This window comes from Danio rerio, chromosome 7 (genome assembly GCF_049306965.1).
Source record: "Danio rerio strain Tuebingen ecotype United States chromosome 7, GRCz12tu, whole genome shotgun sequence".
Lineage (NCBI taxonomy): Eukaryota > Metazoa > Chordata > Actinopteri > Cypriniformes > Danionidae > Danio > Danio rerio.
The window spans coordinates 48015975-48036967 of record NC_133182.1 but is presented as its reverse complement, the minus strand read 5'-3'; the positions used below and the strand labels follow the sequence as shown (position 1 = coordinate 48036967).

The window sequence follows — 20993 nt, the reverse complement described above, 5'->3', positions numbered from 1 at the left end:
CCAAAAATACACCAGTGCAACTTAAGACTGGTTTTGTAGTTCACAATTCAAGATTTGCTACATTTCTGCAGATGCATTTCTGACACCTACACTGAACTGTAATGGAAACTAAGAGAATGTATTGTAAATGTGTACCTATAGCACGTCTTTGGACTTGGGGGGGACACCAGAGCACCCGGAGGAAACCCATGCGAAAACAGGGTGAACATGCAAACTCCACACAGAAATGCCAAATGACCCAGCCAAGGCATGAACCAGCAACCTTCTTGCTGTGAGGCAATCGTGCTACCCACTGCGCCACCATGTAGCGCTCACAAAATACATAATAAATTAATTCAAAAATAAAATACATTCTTATTCTTGTAGGTTTTGTCTTAAATTACTTTTCTGTATTAAATGTATAAATGCTAAGTAAGCCTTTTTTTGTGTCCTATACTCTGCTACTCTACAAACCAACCCTTATTGGACAGAGGATTCAGAACAAAGTTTGTTTTTAATCAAACCAAACAAGCCAAGTGTGAACGCAGCCTAAATATAACATGTGATGGTTTACATAAACTTTTAAAACCCCAAAAAGTAGCTGTTAGTAACTATACATTCCTAGGACTTTTGCATATCTAACCAAAAATATCCTGCAAACACTGTACAGTAAATTTATTAGCTTAACATAAATAATCTAATCCAATATGTAGGCCCACACAGTTTTAAATTTCAGTTTTAAAATTATTACAGTACTATTTCTGACTAATATGAAAATATTCATATGAATTATTTACAATGCAGTTTGTAAAGTAATATTTTCTGTCTTTTTGGTAAAAATATAAGACTTGCTTTTTTTACCAAATAAAATGGATCTAATTGAATTTGCATTGTAAACATTAAATAAAAGTTAAAAATGTATTATTTTTATTTAACATATTGAAGTTTTAGTTATGATACTCCCAAAATCATTCCGCATAAATCTGCAGATTTTAAACACAATTCTGCGCAGAAATAGCAAAAAATGCCAGCAGATTCCATCTGGCCCTAACAATATGTGACCCGGGACCACGAAAACATTTTTATTTTATTTATATTTTGAGATCTATACTTTACCTCAAAGATTAATAAATTAATTTTCCATTGGTGTATGGTTTGTTAGGATAGGCAACACAATCGCACAGCAATGCATAACTTTTTGATTCAGTGGCTAATTTGTATGAATTACTACAATCTTATTCCTATAATTTAGTTTGATTTGCTCAGACCCCAATGACAGTTGGGTTTAGGCGCAGGGTTGGGTGCCACAAATTTTTGTACAACTGAACTCGTACGAATTAGCCACTAAACTGACAAAAAGTAAAATAGTTATGTTTTCCTTGTGAGATCAGGCTGGGATATTGGTTGAGATTCAATTATTTAAAAATCCAAATTTTAAGGTTTCCAAAAAAATTTAATATTTAAAAAATCACATTTAAAACAGCAAAATAATTGTTTAGCAATGCATCGTACTAATCAGAAAATGCATATAAATTATACATGGATCATGATATTTACATTATATTCTAATGATTTTTGGCATAAAAGAAATACAGTTGAAACCAGAATTTTACATACACTGTATAAAAAGACACATAACCATTTAAAAAAAGTCAGATGTTAATGTGACTTAACGTTTTCTCTTTTAGGTGAGTTAGGATTATCAAATTTGTTTCTGTTATGCTTAATAGATGAATAACGAGAGAGATATTTTTGAAAAAAAATGTTATAACTTCTTGAAAGTCAAGTTTACATACAATAAGATTATTATGCCTCTGAAAAAGCTCAAATGATGGTGTCGAGGGTTTGGAAGTTTCTGATTGGCTGATTGACAACATTTGAGTTAATTGGCGGCACAACTGTAGAATAGTATTTAAGGAAAACCTCAAACACACTGCTTCCTTTTTTTGACAACATGGGGGAAAAAAGCCAGTTTAAAATTTAGCTAAATTACACTGGAAAAATGAATAATTTTTGGAGACATCTCCAGTGGTCTGATGCTACTAAGTTTGAACTGTTTGGCCATAATGACCAATGTTACATTTGGAGGACAAAGAAGAAAGCTTACAAGCCTAGGTACACCATCCCAGCTGTGAAGTATGGGGGTGGCAGCATCATGTTGTGGGGCTGTTTTACTGCAGGAGGAACTGGTCCACTTTCCAGCATAGATGGCATCATGAAGAAAGAACATTATGTAGAAATACTGAAGCAACATCTCAATACATTAGCCAGGAAATAAAACTTGGCCACAAATAGGTCGTCCAAAACAGACCATGACCCTAAGCATACTGCCAAATTAGTTAACATGTGCTTTAAGGACAACAGAGTGAATGTTTTGGAGTGGCCATCACAAAGCCCTGATCTCAATCCTAAAGTTGAAAAAGCTTGTGTGAGCAAGACAACAAATCTGACTCAGTTACACCAATTCTGTCAGGAGGAATGGGCCAAAATTTATTTAAACTATTTTGAGAAGCTTGTTGAAGTTATACAGTTTAAAAGCAAAGCTAAAAAAAATACCAAAAGTAAACTTTTGACTGTCCAGAAATTAATAAACAATTCTCAATCTCATCATTCTGGCATTTAGCAAATGTGAATCATTTAGGTAATCCTAACGGACCTAAAATAGTAAATGTTTAGTATGATTTACCATGAGTAATTTAAAAAAAAAAGTTTGGTTTCAACTGTATCTATACAGATCATTTTGACCAATATGATATATTTTTGGATATTCCAAAAAATATACCCATGCAACTTTTGTGTTTTGTGGTCCAGAGTCGCATATAGTCATTCCATTAAAGCACACCTATTTTCCCACTTTTTCAAGATTTAAGATAAAATAAGTGTCTGTAAAGTTTCAGCTCAAAAAACCCATCAGATTATTTATTATACGTTTCAGAATATTGGATGTAGCTGTTTTTGTTGCCTGTACCTTTATTGCTAGCTCTTCTTGCTCACCGTTCCCATATGCCTGTCAGAGTGTGCCTCAATCTTGGGCTTGGCTGCATCAGATAAACAGCACAGTGACAGACATGAAGGAAGCAGATCTCATGTAACGTCTGCGAGAAAGTAAGAACTTTCTCAATGATTGTTTGATGTATTTGTTGTGGAGCTAATTCAGGCCTTTCTGCAACGATGAGTTACATCCACAAAAAGGGATTGAAGCGTCATCTTTTATAATTGTACTGACTTGCGGCTGTGGTGATAAAGACGGTAAAATTGCTGTAACTCATTACAAACATACACTGTTTTAAAAACGTTTTCAACTTGTACAACTCATCCTTGATCACATTTGATGATGATTGATGATCACAGAGAGCTGAACGGATCTTTTAATCCCAGTTGCTTTGCGCATCACTTGTTGATATGATTATACTCATTACTACAGAGACATGTTAATACGCAGCTGTCAAGCAATTCGGGGGGCGGGGAAACTGCACCCCTACGTCATGTTGCGGTGGACCTCAAAATGGGAAATATTTGGATCCTATTTTAACATCAGGAAATTTAAATAAAAGACTTATTTGTCTTTATATCACTCCAATATGACTGTGGACACACTATACCTACACACAGTTCTGTCCAACAGCTTAGAAAAGAAAATTTAAATTTTAGGTGCCTTTTAATGCACATGTGGGAAAATACTACAAAAATAATGTATTTAAACTCCAAAGGAAGAAATCACTGTATATATCCAGTATGCCACCTGCTATCTATCCCCACCATCAGTGGCCTATCTGTTCTGGTCTCTTTTGCTATTATGTGCTATTGTTGTGGATCACGCCGAGCGTAAAGTGCAAGGCACGGCCACACCGCACAAGTGGTTCAGTCACACCAACCTCTGCGTACACTTAGCAATGCTCTCCAGTTACCCAGAACAAAGGCCTGTTTTAGTGGGTTAATGTCAGCTCAGGAGCTGTGGAGAACAATAGCAGAGCAAGAATAAAAAGAGGAATGTAATGTCTGCTAAAGAAAACCACACATATCTATGCAGTAGCAACATGTCAAATTATCAGCGAACTATCTCACCTCACTTCAACAGTTATGTTCGCTATCTGTGAAAAAACGCAGACTTTGTGACAAAAGTATGAAACAACTAATTTAAGCAGCAAGGAGGAATCTTTCTAGGTCATCAACTAGCCTTGGACAATGGAATCTAAAAAAGATCATGATAGGGTGGGAAAAGAGAGAAAGCAAATGCTGAATTGTCTTTAATGTAGAGTGGAGTTATATTTTAGTTATGTTCAATTGCATTTTATTTTAATATTATATTCTGTTTTTATAGTATAACACAAACATTAAGCTTTAAGATTATTTCATATGTTTTTTAAAGTAAATATAATATAAGTACTTTGCAAACCAAGGCTTTATTTAATAAAAACTATATTAATATAGCAATATTGTGATTTAATTAATTGCTGCATTTATTATTATTTTATTATGAAACTACTTCTACTACTACTACTATTATTAATAATAATAATAATAATAATAATAATAATTATTATTATTATTATTATTATTGCCCCCCTTGTTGGCGTGGGCTTCCTCCAGGTGCTCCGGTTTCCCCCACAAATCCAAAGACATGCGCTATAATTGAACTGAGTAAAACTAAATTGGCCATAGTGTATGTGTGTGAATGAGAGTGTATGGATGTTTCCCAGTGTTGGGTAAGTTGGCGGTTCATTCCGCTGTGCCACCCCAGATTAAAAAAGAGACTAGGCTGAAAAGAAAATGGATGAATGAATGAGTGAATAAATAAATAAATACAGAAATAATAATTCATATATTAATTTTCCTTCGGCTTAGTCCCTTTATTCATAGGGGTTGCTACTGCGGAATGAACCACCAACTAATCCAGCATGTTATAAGGGTAATTTAGCTTACCCAATTCACCTATAGCGCACGTCTTTGGACGTGTGGGGAAAAACGGAGCAACCGGAGAAAACCCATGCAAGCATAGAGAGAACATGCAAACTCCACACAGAAAAGACAACTGACCCAGCCGAGGCTCGTACCAGTGACCTTCTTACTGTGAAGCAATTGTGCTACCCACTGCACCATCGTGCTGCCCTTGTATTCATTCACTCATTCATTCATTCATTTATTTATTTATATATTCATTCATTCATTCATTCATTCATATATATTTATTTGTTTACAATTTCATATTTTAAAATGATTTATGTGTTTTTAAAGCAAAATTTTAAACCCTTAATATAGAAATATTTGAAAATCATTCTAAAATGCTGATTTAGTGCCCTTGTTTTATTTATTTCTTTTATTTTACATTTCTTTTTATGAACAATGTTTAAAATGGCTGTGCTGTTTAATATTTTTGTGGAAACCATGAAACATTGTTTTTTTTTCAGAATGACTTGCTCAAAAGAACATGCAGTAACTAGTTTTCAATAGAAGTCTAGTCATTTTTGATCAAATGAAAGTATGAAATTCTTACCGACTTCAAACCTTTGAATGGCAACATATATACAGGGTTTCTGCAGGATTCATGCAGAAGTCAAATTTAAGACTTTTTAGACTTATATAAGGCTAAACACTATTTATTTATTTTTTTTTCAATGGCACGGTTGGACCAATGGATTGTTTTCTGCTTGCCACCAAATGTAATTATTTAATGTGTCAAAACAAGAAAAATCTAGTTGTATACATGTTTTTTAACATAATATTTTGTTTTGACAAAAATGCAAGTTTAACATTGTTAAAATTTTATTTATTATGGAGACAATTACATAAATAATGAAATATATATATTTGTTGGCTTTTGGTCCAAACTGATTGACTATAACTTCCATTCAACTTAATGCATTTCTGTAATAAATCCTCAAGTTTCATGCCTATTCATAAATATTATGTCCATTTGCCTTTACTACTGTAAAGAGTTTTTGTATGAATGGAAGATAACTTAAAGGGCTATCATGCTCTGTTATTATCATGAGGAACTGTAATTGTTTTTAGTTTTATTTTTCCCTGGTAATTATAGGGAATTTATGTGAAGGAACGAAGGAATTACTGTAAAATATTTCTAAAAGCTTTTGTAAATTATATCTGAAGTTAAATTTTAAAAATAAGGTTTTACTAAGATGGATTGTTGCTGATTGGGAGGATGTCGGCCTGATTGTGCAGCTTTACTTGGGGCAGAGTAAAAATTAAGACCTGTTAAAAATGATTTAAGACACACAACACAATATTTCAGTGAATTTTAGACTAACTAAGATTTTTAAGGCCTAAAAATTTGTTTTTGAAATATAAGACATTTGACTGCTTTTTAAGACCTCACAAATACCCTTTATATTTTTATATTTCATTTCAAAAAGTGTTTATAACTCATGAGTTTCATTATGTGCTGTGCATAGCTGGGCATCTCCCCCTCTAAACTTTGACACACAGGGTCAGTATTGCGCTTCCTAGAGGCCATAGGCAGTACTGCAAGACAGTTTTACTTGCCAGAGAAGCCCACCAGACAGTCGTAAGCAGAGGTCACATACTCTCTGTTCACAATCACTTCCAGCGTTCCAAAGTAGAGACAACATTTTGGAAGCAATTCCTATGTCATGGGTTTAAATCATTGTCTATGCTGCCACCACCTCTCTCTTTCTCTCTCTCTTTCTCATAGGCTCTCTCAGCATTCCCTAGATTAATTTGTTTTCATTTGCAGTATGTCAACTGAAAATATGTAGTTGTTCTCGGTGGCAGTGCAAAAGAATCTCTCTGGCGAGTGCATTTCTGTTTCTTAATCATTAAATCTGCATGGATGCTTTTTTTTAAAGCAGTGCAATATCAGTAAATACATAAACAGTCTCTCCTCTCAGCTGCATCTGCGGTGCTTCCCTCTTCACAGTGTGCCATTCCGCAACATTCCCCTAGTGTTTGTCCTGTGTTGTCAGAATGCTGCCAGCCACTGCTGCTACAATGTCAGGTCGATCCACTGCCAAAGAGCAGGGACGGGCGACCGTGGCGGGTCCCAATTATCTGCGGGGCGATGGCGTTGTCCAAAAATAACCTCTTTTCCACTATATACTTCTGGACTGGCTGCCCCTGTCCACGGGCCGTCCACCTCTCGCTGCCCATCTGGCAGGAGGACAAACAAAATCTTGGTAGTCCTTCAGTCAAAAAGCGCTCCTCAGTCTGGAAAATGACTTCACCCGCATCATCCATTTCTCCACAGCGACCAAAACCCTGGACATAGTTAATCAGCGAAAGGGCACGCCTCCAAAACGCCATTCTTCCGCAGCGACATTAGTGCACAAGTAAGATTTACAGATCACTTAATGTTCCAGAGATCTCTGCATAAAAGTATATACAAAGGTTAATATTGTAATAATACCTTCCTGGAGGGCATTGCAATCATTATCTCTCCAGAGATATCAATTAGAAGCACTTTACAGCAGGTAATGACAGAGATTCCGGTCCAAAATGACATTATTATTATTATCATCATCTATATTCCCGCACTGCCTATACGAAGCAAAAGAAGCAGAGTGGGGCTCAGCCAAACGAAAGAAAGGATATATCTTACGGTGGTGCATATTAATCTTAGCTTTATGTGGTCAAGCGGAGAGACTAACAAGCTTTCCGTGTAACCCCCGTGCCTTGGCATTTCAGGTTGCGAGCAACAGTTGTCCTCACTCAATTCATCTTGCATGCAACTCATCTCCCCTTTGTTTCTGGAGGATAACGTACACGGCGTGGAGGCCGGATACCCGCAAAGCAAACGGAAACGGTGATAGACACACATCACACGAGAGACACAAGGGAAGCGATAGAAACGTTGCAGGCAGTTATGAATCAAAAGCTTTTTGCTGTGGCTTGGCTAATATTTGCTTGTCGACAAACAAAGATTTACATCGTTGTTCTTGGTGTTTGTCTGGAAACGAAAAAAAAAAAGGGAGTTGGAACATTGGGAAAGTTACCGACTGACCTTTGGGCTTCGCTACTAACATTAATAAGGAGGATTTGTTATGTTATTGACCCTCTTATCAACAGCATGAATAATTCACGGCTGGGCCAGCACTTGTCCAAAAGCAGATGAGAAAACAGCACCCATGCCTCTGACTGTTGATTTAGCAGTTTCATATTTAATAAGGAGCTGGAGCGCTGGGAGGCGCCTTTTTTTTAGAGAGATTTAATTGGGCACCGGTGACATCCATCACATGGTTGTCATGACCATGACCTTTCGTTTGGGGCTATTCATAATAAGAGAGTTATGAGCCGATTCCTCGTATTTCTAGCGACTCACCCCTGCGTTTGTGTAATGGATGCCGTAGCATTTGTAAACCTTATCTTACAGGAGTTGGTTAAAGCTAGTGTGCACATCAGATTTATTGCTTTCTGTCAGGCCGGTTAGTGGAGATGTAAAAGGGTGTGAGTATTTGGAGAAGGATGATTTAACGTGGATGGATGAAGTCCTACGGTTTGCAGGATGTTAGTGTTTTCCACAGGGTAATCCTTGACACAAATGAGCATCTACAGCCTAAGGGGTGCAGAATATTGGAAAGAGACATTTTCCATATCATTTCCAAGTCCCAGTTTAGCGAACGAGCTCTCGAATTCTGAAAATGGAAATCCACGGTTTGACGTAAAAATGGAAGCGTGACTCTTTTTAAGTCGCTTTCTATCCGTCTCTGAGAAAAGAGCTCTACGCGCAGGTTAATTTCATCAACCCCTGTGGGCTCTGGGGAGCGAGCCGGAGCCAGAGGGAGCTCCCGACGAGCCTCCCGCACAAGCCTTGAAGAAAGTTGCGAGACAGAAGGTGAGAGAGAGCGAGAGTGAGGGATCAAATACAGGTGAGCGAATCCCTCAGGAGCAGCAGATGGCCTGCACTACCCCCTGCGTTTGTGCACTTAACTGCTTCACTGTGTCACCAGAACAATGGTCATTCACCAGCGAGCTCTCTTACACAACTCCTCCTTTATACATAAACATAAAGCCATCGTACATTATTAAAGCAGGCCAGGCGCACGTAATCTTTTCAGACTGGGACAAACTTACCACCATTGATATCTATGTATTTATTACAGCAATAGAGCAATATGAGGGTGAGGCGCAGAGAGATATCGGCTTACCCGAGGCTGAGAGGGAAATTTAAGATAAAGGATATTTAATATCCAGTTCACATCACCGGGGCTAAGCCTTTAATAGCACAAGGGGTTTCCATGCAGGTAATGCCTTTGTCTTTGTCTAAACACACTTCCACGGACTCTAACTGTAGTCGTGGAAAGCGTGCGGGTCACTGATAAATGTGCCGTAATGGCTCGACGTGGGAGATTGCCCATTTGTCCTGTCAGGTTATTAATGCACCTGGGCACTTCCTCCAAAGGTGTTATCTAGCGGTGAAAAAAACCCGCCGATATATAATTAATTCACTATCTCCCGCGTGTTTGCCTCTCTTTTACAGTGTTCTTACATTTTGTCACATTGCATTAGAATCAAACGACGTGCGCCGCGACTGGCAATAATCACGGAGACAAATATGCATGTATATTATTGGGAGTAACATTAGGCTGGTGACTTGCATTCCAGGGCACATTACTGCTGCTTATTTTGTGTCTAAATGATAATGAGCGGCGGAATGATAACCTATATCATTTAGAGTGAAATATGAATTTAAAACACTGCCTGCCATTTAGAGAGGAGAAATGTGTTGTGGAGAGATCACTCAGGTGTCTTCTGCGTTCATTTGAAAACCGGGGAGAGGGGGGAGAACGCCAGACACGGCTTGAGTTTTCTTCAAGTGCTAAAAGACTATTGTTGTCCTAATTACGAGCTGCCTGATGCATTATTTAACGTTACAACATACATCGCCAGGGCTGGATATGAGTAAAATAATTTATGACAAGGTCTCTTTTTTTGCCCCTCACTTTAAATCAAACTTCAATAAATGTGCCACCCCTATCCATTTTACATGAGGCCTTGCTGAAAACAAGTAGCATGCAGAAGTCTGTTATTCAAAATCCTTTCGACAGCATGGGGTCAAAAAACAAAATCACACTGGAGATCCGGGAGGTGTGTGGTGTTAGCTCACCTTGGGCTGTGCGAAGCCAAAGAAAGCAGAGGAAATATAACACGCTCCTCCAAAACAATATTTTAAGTCCATTGTTAGTAACCCTAAAGGCTGGCCTTTATAAAAAAATATCACTATGCAGCATAAAAAAGGGAAAAGAGATTGGGTTAACACAGGGTTTTTAACCCTCATGTTCTGTTGGTGTCTCAGAGCCCCTGAGGTGCTTTTAACACCTCAAAAATATACTTAACATTGATGTACCAAGGTGAGTCTTTATGACTGGTCTAAATATTTGAGAACAGATAAACAAACTGATGCTTTTCCAGGAAAAACTCTGTATTACGAGTTTTGGGGTCTCAGAAATGCAAGATTTGAAAATGCATCAACATTGTTGTTATGAATGGGTTATATGCACAGAAGTGTTGTTCAGCCACTGAAACTTTCCAGCGAAAGATGGATGTAACTATTTTCAATTTCATAAGGTACCGTTCAGCCATACATACAGCATCAATGACAAACTGTGATGCGCACCCTATAATGTTTACAATGCTACTCTGAATATTTGGTCTGAAATATCTTGTGAATATGGCTTAGTAATAAGTGTAATTGGTCCCGCTTTATATTAAGTGTCCTTAACTAATATGTACTTACATAAAAAAATACAATGTACTTACTGTGTTTATAATGTATTTGAGAACATGTGGTGCTTTTGAGTTGGGATAGAGGTTGGGTTATGGACAGGTTTGGTGGCATGGGTAGGTTTAAGGGTGGGTTAAGGTGTAAGGGATGGTCAACAGTGTATTTACAAATGTAATTACAAAAGTTTATTAAAGATGTAATTACATACATGTATTTAATCAAGCATAAGTACACAGTAAATACATGTATTTACACAATAAGTACATTGGAACAAACTATTAATTCCTATGTAAGTACATATAAGTTAAGGCCACTTAATATAAAGTGGGACAGAGTAATTCCTACATGTCACGGGCTAAACACTAAGGGCTCTATTTTGACGATCCAGGCGCAAAGTCCTGGGGCCTCATGTATCAACGTTGCGTACGCACAAAAACATTGCGTACGCCAGGTTTCACGCTCAGAATCGCTCACGTTTGGATTTACTAACAATGAACTGAACGTGGGAATGTGCGCAGGTTCACGGCAGCTTTCTGGCAGGCGTACGCACATTTTTTGTGCATGTCTGTTTTATTTCCATTGGCGACTCCTAGAGGCAGTTGTGTTAAATTCTTCTCTACAAAGTGTCTGATCCTTGCAATGGCAGCTGTATGAGACGGGTTCATATAGTAGGTATGTAAGATTTCCATACCATACAGTTGACCAGCTAAACATTAAAGCACAATTTGCAGCAGTTGCCTGTTTTCCCAATGTAATCTGAGCGATCTACCGCACACACATTGCTATAAAGACACTATCTGAAGATGAATTTGCATGCGTGAATCAGAAACATTTCCATTCAATAAATGTGCAAATAAAATATGATGCACAAACTTATTGATGATTCCTACTTGTCTTTCTCTTGATAAATAGTGGGCAAAATCTGATATGTAGCGGGGAAAAGAAGAAGAAAGAATTCGTCAGATGCTGGATTCGAGCCGAGTTTATTCTCGAACATTTCAGAACATGATCACGTGCTTCTTATGAGGTGCGCCACTGAGACTGCTAAGTGTCCTGCAACATTTTTTAGTTATAAACCACACTATTTCTTTTTTAAATGCACTCAGTGCGATGTTCAGACCCAACTGTGTTAACCGTACCAGCTAAACTCTCCCACTCTATTTTTTTCTTTTGTTGTTAATTCCGGAGAACAAACTTGCAAATAACACAGCTTTTCTCCGGTCTACCTCCGAAAGCAGCACCTCCATTTCACATTCTGTTCAAAGTTTCTCTTTTTGCTTGATATTGCCATTGCTTTTTCGTTGGGTTTTGTCATTAGCATAGTCATTAGCATATTCATACGGGGGAGGAGGCAGGGAGGGGTTTTGTGCTCGTGCGTGTTGCGCTCAGTTTCACGTTCATTCAGATGTACAAAAGAATATGTGTGGGATTCGGCGTACGCAGTGTTTCATACATCTGAATTTTTTACTGCGTACGCACATTTACAGCTTTGTGCGTACGCAATGTTTTAGTAAGATTTCCACGCAAGTCTTCGTACATGAGGCCCCTGGTGTGTCAGAATCCACTTTAGCTATTTTAAGGATGGAAAAATCCGCTTTGCACCGCGGCGCATGGTCTAACAGGGTTGAGCTTATTCTCTAAATGAGTTATAGGTGTGTTTTGACAATAAACCAATAAGAGTCTTATCTCCCATTCTCTTTAAGAGTCAGTTTCGTCGTGCCATAGCGCATTTTCTATTTATATGGTGGACTTTGTAAGTGGAAAAACGAAACACTTCACTAGAGAGAAGCGAGTTAAACTAAGCATCTTCTGGCAAGAATGAGAGATAAGCCTTCTCATACTTTACTTTCACTTTCCCTCTCTTTTGTGGACAAGAAAATATGTTGTACGCACAGACATCCATTAGCCTACATAAATAATTTTGTTTGTTAAGCGCAAATATTTGTTTCAAAACTATTTCTAAATTCAGTTCTAATTGCCAGCAAACTAATAAATGAACAATAATAACGAAATGTGTTAAAAAAACTGACTTACAGTTTACCCTAATACACATGCTGTGCCCCATATGGTGTAAAACCTGACAGGTGGGCAAACATCTAAGCTTGTTTTTAATAAAACAAATATAATAATAATATAATAAATAATACTACTAATAATAACATCATACAAAAACAAATTGTCATGAATAAACTGAAAAAGCCCCCCGAGATGAAGGCATGAAAGCAGTGGTTTTTATATTTATGTAGAGAATAATATTTTTTTGTAATATTTTATTGCTTTAATGCTATTTAATGATATTTTATTGCTTCAATTCAAATTGCTTTTTATTTGAAAAGATATTTGAGTATTTTTGTACATCCTGTGTGTTTTAAGCAATGCTTAAGCGAGGCGCACAATTAACGCACTCAGCGCTGGCCTTTAGACCTGCTCTCAGCTGGTCTATTGTGCAGTCTATTTTAGAGCCTCAAAATAGCAAAAAGCCAGCAATGTGCCTTAACATGCCTCCTTTTATATATCAGAATGCCTATGGGCGCACATAAAAGCGCAAATGCATTTGCTATTTAAACAGTGTGGTGCAAAACGTCAAAATGACTCACCGAGCTGAAACTAGCAAAAAACATATGCGTTGCGCCTCGCGCTGGATGTATGGTAGGGCCCTCTATGCATACAGTAGTCGCTTTAGGACAAATCGTATGAGAGAGTGAGACCAGCGATCCTTGCATGCATAAAATACTGCACAAAATGGCAAGTTTTGCTTGCTACACAACTGAAGACATGTTAGATATAATAGTTTTTTATCAGACTTATAAGACTTAGTAATATAAAGTACTATAAAGTTTTCTAACTGGCGAATGACATGATCAAGTGGGTCTCTGTCATCTTTAAGGTGCGCGTTCGGGATTTCAGGAGGCATGGCTTTGGACAGCTGGGGAGTGATTGTATTTCAAAGATATTATGCTAACTGAATATCAAATTGGCAGATCACATACTGCACCTTTAAACAGAACTAACAATGAAGGTACAAAAATAAATAACTATTGCAATAAACATACTGTTTATTGTTTGTTGCTGTTAGTATATAAGTAACATCAAATTACTTAACGAACCTTTTTGTAAAGAAGTGGCGGATTTAGGCATGGGCAATGTGGGCGATCGCCCAGGGCGGCATCTTGCTAGGGACGGCATGGAGACTAATTTCCAGCACCCCTCCACAAAGCCACACCCCCGGCATGTACCTAGTGCCAGTTAGGCTTGCAACAGTACTGTTCTAAAGTGATTCCATAATAATAACAAAAAATAAAAAGTAAATAATCAATAATAATAATAAATGTGACAATTTGGCATGAGTGCTGAGCACTCAGAGCAGACCCTGCAAATACATACACACTGCTATGATCAAATTTACCACTTTAGTTGTACATTTACTGTGGTATTAAGTGGAAAATGTATGGGACACTCATCAATGCCACTCTTACAAATATGGACAGTACTCTGGATATTTGCTGACAGTATACTGATTCTGGGGTATTTATGTTTACCACCAAACAAAGAATCAAAAATGAACTTCATTTAATGCACAAACTCAAAAACATATACTCCAAAATAAAATGTGCATAAATCTATATAGGCGAAAATATAAATGTGTGTCGTACACGAGTTCTCGGAATAGACAAAGTCAAATAGCAAGCATCAGGATCTGACTTGTAACAGAACCTTTTTTCTGAGGTATACAGTATAAATGACACTGACCCCTATTTAGCGTTCCTGCCATCATGACAATGGCATCAGGATGAACTTTAATGAGCACTAACGCAATGGGCAGACCTGTAGCTATCCATCATCAAGTGTGCTGAGAGAACCGTGCGGCTTAAAAGCACAAGCCGAGCAGACCCTGTAGACGAGGGAAGCAGCCTTAACCAAATTTATATCATATTACACATTGAAATGTGACCCCGTAATGACATCACTGAAATTCAATCAAGCCCTTTATTCGGTATTACTTAAGTTGAACTAGTGTCCTTCCTCATCCGAAATTAGTAAATCCAATATGCTCCTTGTTTTTGTTGCAGCGGGCCCATAACGCGGTTTGATTTAAAGCGTTTTGATTTTCACAAAGCCTAATTTTTCGCCGAGCACATCTGAAGAGCAGAAATAGCCTGGGAAGTTGGCAGAATTTTTTTTATTGATTGTGGTTTACGTAATTGCTATCTATCTGTATTTGTCTACTCAAGCACAAGGGTCATGTATTACGTTTCAATGCAGCCGATGAACACTGTTAAAAGCCATTGAGAGCGGTGAGGGGTGCGGCGGGAGAGGTTTGTTTTTGAAGTTGTTGTGTTGTTGACACTGAGAGGGCTCTTAAACTGCTGGTATTGAGAGTGACTGACACATTCATAATTTCACCATTATGTACTTGACTGATCTGCTCTGATGCCCATGTCAAAAACAACACATTCAACAGTTCTAGACGTATCCAATGGACCTTTAGTATCGGGCTTGATTTTAAAGCTCACAGAGACAGGCAACAAAGACCACACCGTGCATCAGAGGTCTTCGCTTATACTCCTGGAGGTTTACTGTCAAGGACTTCAGGGTCACTCCATCATATTCAGCCATCACTGTGAGGAAACACATAAATGCAGAACAATCAGCTTTTACAGACAATACAGTGCAAACTAAATACAGATATACATTCAATTAAAGCTTTCTTTTTATTTCCAGCTTACCCAGGAAGAACAAATAAAAAACTACAATAAATAATTGAGAAAACTTGCTAAATTTTAAGATTCAAAGTTGCACTCAAAAGCATGTTTGTTCAGCCATGACTCTGATCTTTGTATCACTCCAGATACACAATTGAGCATGTTACTTAGTAATAATTTTATTATTAAAATGTATATTATTTATTATTTTTTATAATAATAATCATTCAATTATTCATTTTATTTTTGGCTTGTTCCCTTTATTAATCTGGTGTCACCACAGCGGAATGCACCGCCAATTTGTGCAACATACTGTATGTTTTACATAACGTATGCCCTTTCAGCTGCAACCCATTAGTGGGAAACATCGCTACACACTCATACAATATGAATAATTTGGCTTACCCATTTCACCTATACCACATGTCTTTGGATTGTGGGGGAAACGCGAGCACCCGGAGTGATTTGAATTGAATTGAGTGATTTGAAATTGAACCATCGAACCAGCGACCTTCTTGCTGTGAGGCGATCGTGCTACTCACTGCACCACCGTTCTGCCCTTAACAGTAATTGCAATAATTATGATTAAATTTTAGGGTCTTTTGATTTGTGGATTGTATAAGAACACTTCCAGCCTCTTCACACACGTGTATCACTCCGCCCTGAGTGAGTGCCGAGCGGATGGTTAAACTATATATCCTATAGTCTGACAAATATTGAGACTGTGGGAAACACAGAATGTTATTTTTTTTATATATAATTTTTAGGCTGGAACGTATTAGTTTAGATTTCAAATATGCAGTTTATTCATAAGAATATGTTTCGATGCTTACAGAGAAGGGACTTGCAGCACATTTGTGGCCTTTCAGCCTCTCGTTAGCTATCGACAACACTCTTATGAAAGCTACTTATTCAGGAGTATGATCACACTATGTCTTTCTTTTATAACCTGTTTTAACATATTTTAATCTGTTTTAATCATTTTCATTATTTTAATCATTTTTATTTTACTCTTTCTTACATTTATATTTATGTAAAGCACTTTGAATTACCATTATGTATGAAATGTGCTATATAAATAAACTTGCCTTGCCTTGATGGATGTCTATATTGTGGTCTATTGTAAAATATTTGTTTATGACTATATCTAAAGATAATATTTTGTTGGATTAATCTGTAATTTGCTCCAGAGCAAAAAAAAAAGGACTACAATATTAAGTTTTGCAGCTTTATATACTATGCTGAATGATACATATTAATATTACTGTTTGTTGCATGTTATTCCTCATCAAATTACATTTGATGTAAATTGCAATAATATTTAATAAAAAATATTTACATTAAGCGTGATTGGCAGTTGGAAATACATTGATGTTACATTCATTTTCTTTTCAGTCCCTTTATTAATCCATGGTCGCCACGGCAGAATGAACTGTCAACTTATCAAGCATATATTTTACATAGCGGGCGTCCTTCTAGCTGCAACCCATCACTGGAAAACATCTATACAGACTCATTCACACTCATACACTACAGACATATATGCCTATCCAATTGATGTTACAGTTGGTAGTATAATTAGATGATTGATGTAGATCAGTGTTTTTTTGTTCAGCCTTATAATTTTGATCTGTGAGATCCTCTGTTTTGTCTTCACTAAGATATTGCAATAATCTATTTCTAAATTGATGCTTATGTATTAGCAATGACATTTGCTGTTTAGGGGGTCAGCAACAGATGTGAATCTGTGATGGATAAAAGTAGTTCCTCAGACAAAGTTTTTTTTTTTTTTGGTAGTTTTTGTTTGCTTAATTATACTTTACAGTTATGCCATCCAATTGTTGTATAAACACAATATAACACTTGTATTGATTGCAACAGGCTGTATATCAGCAGCCAGTTTGATTTACAATAGTATAGTGAAGTAGTTTTTGTTTCATTGTCAAAAATAATAATATAATAAAAATAATATTATTATTATTATTGTTTATATTATTAATATTGTTAAAATTATTATTATTAGTGTTATTGTTTAAGAAATAATAACCCTATTTCAATCAATATTTTGGGTCTAAAACACAGCTTTAATTTATTTGAACTTAATTGAATTTAATTTGATTGCGTTTTAAAATATTGAAATGTTTTATCTTTTCATTTGCCACATTTTTTTTATCAACTTTGTTATACATAATAAATCATGACAAATTAAAGTGGAAGTTCCATGATTACAAATTGTAGCAAGAACATGCTTAATCAGTGTTATAATGCTGAATCACTATTATAATTAGTTGAAATCTTTTCCCCTTTGTAAGGGCTCCCAAAAAGTTTGCGAACCCCAGACAACTGCCAAAAGATCCCAGTCAGTACAGTACATGCATATATGCAAGACGGAAAGAAAATGTATTTATAGAAAAATATCCCGTCTTAAACAGTGACTCTGAACATCAGACCCTGTTGAGTCAGACAGCAACAAAATGAATATTCTTCACCTGTCTGCTCATGTTGACTCCGCTTGTTTAGATTTCACAGTGGGGGGAGAAAAAAGAAAACCGCATATTTACTTTTAATTGAAAGGAAATTAAAGACGCATCCACATCCGCAAATGACAAAGGAGTATCACAGGGCCTGGGAGTGATGATAGCTTTTGTTTAAGATGGTTTTCATAAAGAACCCCTCCCCCATTGATAATAATAAAGAAAAAAAGAGAAGAAGTCCTGGACATTTCTCCAAATACAATTACCTCTGCATCACCTGATTCAATCAAATGAATTTGCATTCTGTTTGCATCCAATGTTCCGTGGCCCAGTAAACAAGACAGGGGGAATAAATCTGATGTGTTTTCATGGTTCTGCCTGCCCACCCCCCCATTCGCTACACTTTATTTGGAATATTTGAATTCTCATGAATCTGTAAACGCACCATGTGTGGGTGAAATTAAAAGCTTTACTTTGGAGCAAAGAATGTTCTCTTAGGATGAAAAGAGAAGGATGCTACGTTTGAAACTATTGTTACTGGCCACATGTCTTCTAACTGACAGTAAAACAACAATCAATATAAGTACATAAACAAACCCGATCTTGAAACTGGGTCGCAAGTTACAACAAAAAATTAACATAACAGACCAGATAGTGGCATATTTATGTTTTTGTAAAACATTATTTTCACCTTTAGTTTGATAGACCAATAATTTGTAACAACTGATTCAACTAACCCTAACTTAAAACTTTACATTTAGAGTGCTTTCATCCCTAGATGATTGTTTCAGAAACTAGCGTGTTTGCCTCCTTAGCATGAATGGTTTGGCATAGGTGAATCCAGCAATCGTACTATGATCTGCGCAGAAACAATCGGTCCGAGATCGCCTAAATGAGGCTTGATTGAAGTGAACTCTGGAGTGAATCGACCAATACAATCCAACAACTGATCAAATAATCAAAGCAATGTGACTAACGAACTAACAAACCAGGCTATATCACAGTGTATTGTGGTTATATAATAGGCATATGTGACTATATGAAGAGAGAATGATGAGTAGTGAAAGCATGCTGATCTATTAACAATAGTTGTTTATCCATTATCCGTTGAAGGCAGTATTGGTTTATCTGTTATTTCTCTCTATAATGTAAAGCCTATAATGCATAATTCTAGCCAAGAAACTTTTACCTCTGATATACATTTGGTAAATGTCTCTGGGTGTCACTATTCAAAATTAAAGCTCAGCTTTTCGCTTATAATGTCTTATTGCTCATCGTCATTAATTAAAATAAGGCCACATGACAGCTTAGCGGGACTGCAAAATAAACCATGGAATTCTGACCAATGTGAGGAGAGTTTACTCACACGTGACTTGTTTTAGTTTTTTTGGTCCATTTGAAAACTTTGCCATGTGAAAGTGAGCCACACCAAGAATAAAAAGCAACATTGTAACAATTTTAATCCCTGTTTCAGAACAAAACAATCGATCTACAGATTTGAAAGCATCTCTAAACTAATAGTCTACTAATACTAATACTATTTATAATTTCAAAACACAGGAAGTTCTGTGCAGACATCCAGGGTATACACCACTGTGCAGTGCTTGTGAATGCACACAATATATTGACACTGAGGAGAAGAAACTGTTGAATAAAGCGACTTTTTTGTTTCATGTGCACACAAAAGCATTCTTGTAGCTTGATAATATATTGAGATTAAACCACTGAAGGCAAACGGTCTGTTTTGTGGATGTTTTTTGGTACCTTTCTGGACTTCGAACAGGTCAGGAATCTTATTGTCTATGGAGGATGAAGAAGCTCTCGTATTTCATGTGAATTATCAGTGAATTGGAAGGACATGAAGGTGAGTAATTAATAACATTATTTTGATTTTAGGGTGTAGTAACCCTTTAAAACTGGTTTTGGGATCTAGGGTCACATATGATCTTCATATGTCACTGTTAAGACTCTGTTTGAAATGCATCAGTCATTGACTAATCCCTATGTAGGTCATGATAGTTGAGTACACTGTATCAGCAAACCAGGAGAGGAAATGTGTGAGTGAATTCAGACACTAATGTAAATAGCTTGTACAAAAGAGACGATTTTGCCATGAACACCACACATACCCATCTATTCATTCTATCATTTTCCTTCGGCTTAATCCCTTTATTTATCAGGGGTCGGCACAGCGGAATGAACCGCCAACTTATTCAGCATATGTTTTACGCAGCGGATGCCCTTCCAGCCTCAACCCATTACTAGGAAACACCCATACATGCTCATTTACACACATACACTATGGCCAATTAAGCTTATTCAATTCACCTATAGCGCATATCTTTGGACTTGTGGGGAAAACCAGAGCACCAAGAGGAAACCCACACAACACAGGGAAAACATACAAACTCTACACAGATATGGCAACTCACCCAGCCGGGACTCAAACCAGTAACCTTCCTGCTGTGAGGCGATAGTGCTTACCACTGGGCCACCTTGCCACCACCTTACCTATCTATTTTTGGACATAATATATCAACCAGAACATACATAATTGTATGACAATTCATTTTTTATAATTCTTTCAGTGTCCTCAACCTGACTCCTGAGGCATAATAGGTGAATGGAAGTTGTTTATTTGTTTTTATTTTATTCTCTATAATATGTTTTAGATCAATAAATATATTAGATGCAGATGCAAAGTCGGAGCACCACTACACAACTTTCAATACAAGATATAGTGCACTATACAGTGATAAAGAAGTGGTTTCAGATGTTGTCACTTCCTTTTTTAAAGTTTTTTAATTTAACATTGTGGTTCAGTTTGGAAACACTGCAAAAAGCTATTTGTTGACAGTACCTAAAAAAGTGAGTAAACCCATTGCTTTTAAAGCGATTAATTGACTTAATCTTAAAAACAGCGATTAAGGGTGCTGTCAAAAAAAAAAAAAAAGTTTTGGTCTGTTCTTTTTTCTTTTGTTGTAAATGGAAGTGCTGCATTCTTCAGTCAGATTAGCGAGGTGGAGAGCATGCATTTTACACTCATCGCTTACATTTCTTTAGTTGGAGATGTGATTGCAGCTGAGCATTTTTAGAACAGTGCTCGCATTTCTACAGTTGTACTTAAATTGTTGCCCTTAA

The 20993-nt window shown here is 36.9% G+C and overlaps 1 protein-coding gene across 15 annotated transcripts in view; it reads right to left on the bottom strand.

Annotated features, from left to right (window-relative positions):
- The window catches only part of znf536 (zinc finger protein 536), a 496275-nt gene that overhangs the window by 281858 nt on the left and 193424 nt on the right, over positions 1-20993 (bottom strand). For all 15 annotated transcript variants that reach the window (XM_073907215.1, XM_073907216.1, XM_073907219.1 and 12 more), the window contains one exon: positions 15214-15294. The gene's annotated coding sequence lies outside the window, so the exon portion shown is untranslated. The remainder of the gene's footprint in view (positions 1-15213; positions 15295-20993) is intronic.